This window comes from Odontomachus brunneus, unplaced genomic scaffold, assembly GCF_010583005.1.
Source record: "Odontomachus brunneus isolate Ranch 3 - 2012 unplaced genomic scaffold, Obru_v1 Obru_scaffold_209, whole genome shotgun sequence".
In the NCBI taxonomy this organism is placed as follows: Eukaryota; Metazoa; Arthropoda; class Insecta; order Hymenoptera; family Formicidae; genus Odontomachus; species Odontomachus brunneus.
In genome coordinates, this window is record NW_022639659.1 from 523,168 (window position 1) to 525,025 (window position 1,858).

Below are 1,858 nucleotides of genomic sequence, written 5' to 3' on the forward strand. Positions count from 1 at the left end.
TTTTATTATTTAGACAAAATAATACTTCATTATACTTTTCTAAATATTTTAATTAATAATAATTTTTCACTGAATTTTTCTACTCTCTTAATAAAATATTATCGAAATATTAATGAAATTATAATGAAATTTTAATGAAATTGGGTCAAAATTGTGAATGCTTTTCAAACATATTTCAGCAAAAGTTCATTATATTTTCAATGAATTATTTCCATCAGATACAAATATCTCAATTGAGATCTTACATGCGAAATTTTGCGGAAACCTCAACTGAGAATTCAATTGAGAATTTAATTGAGAATTCAATTGGGAATTCAATTGTGATCTCAATAGAAATTTTTCAGTAGGGATATTTCTTTTTGGAAAGAAGCATGCAATAAATTAAAAAACATGCAATTTGTTGAAAAAGGAACTCATCAAATAATTAAAAAGAATGGGCCAAAAAGTTTGAGAAACTGGTTTCGTTCAATTAAAGCTATACAAAAGATATGGAACATATTGCAGAATGCTAATTTTGTAACATTCTATTTGAAATGTCTTAATCAGGATGTTCTCGAAAACTTTTTCAGCCAAATTAGAAATTTTGGAGGCAGTAACAGAAACCCAAATCCGAAGCAATACCAGGAAACATTCAAAGCTTTGTTAATATGTAATATAACGTCTAAGCATTCTTTTGGAGCAAACTGTGAAGAAGATAGTGTAGGAACATCCTTAGCTCTATCACATTTAATGAATTTGAATGAAGTAGCACATGAAACAGAAGCTGCCGAGCAAGATATAAATATAGAAGAAGCACTTATTTCTGAAATTACAAGTAACAAATAACAATAGATCCTCTCAAAATTATTACAACTGTTAGTCATGATCAGAATATTTTACAATGCGCAATATGTCCCAATAATCTGAACGATGCAGAAATTTTATATTTTATAGAACATGTGATTGCCAAACTTGAAATTAAGTTCCTCGATATTTGCTGCGAAATTAAAGTAGCACAGAAGATAAAAAATTGTAGAAAAGGAAGGACAATTATTACCATTATTGTCGCAATGTACACATTTAAGAACAATACTTTTTGCAAATATTATGTATGAATTTATTACAACGTGGTGTACATATATAAACAACATCTTATGTAGAAAGATCACGACAGATAGCGATAATTATATGTATAAAGCAGCAATACGAATGTCAACAAAATATGCAAAAAAAAAAAAAACTGTGAGACAAAATAAAGAGAAGACTATGATAATGCACTTGGAATAACTTAATTTCAAACAAATTAATGTAATCAATAAAAGATTATATAAATTAAATTTCATTCCTATGTATTCATATATGTGCGCACAATGTATATATATACCAGAGAGAAGCCTGAGAGCCGCCATGCCATATGCTTTAGCCGACACCGATTCTCGGCCCAGTTGGGAGCGCCATCTGCATCCATTTTTGACTGGGAACTACGTTCCTCACATCTATTTTAATTTGGTGCGTGTCCATTCTACATCCATTTTCTGGCGGTTCGTGTCTGTGCTAAGCACATAATTGCGCGATTGAGAACATCGACCATCGCGCACGGACTTATATTTCATTCAACACGCACATAATCTTCTTCCTCTGTACACACTGTCATAAATTTATTTGTACGTGTATGTCATGTACGATATATGACTGTATGATATATCAGTCTCGATAGAAATGTACACGAAAAATCAAATGCTATTGTATCAACAGCATCGGTAATTGTAATAAATGTTATTAATTTAAATGCAATAAGAATCAAATAAAACGTCATACTCTTGTTTTGATAATCGATGTTTTTGAACCAACAGCACGATCTTGTTGTCGGGACTTTATC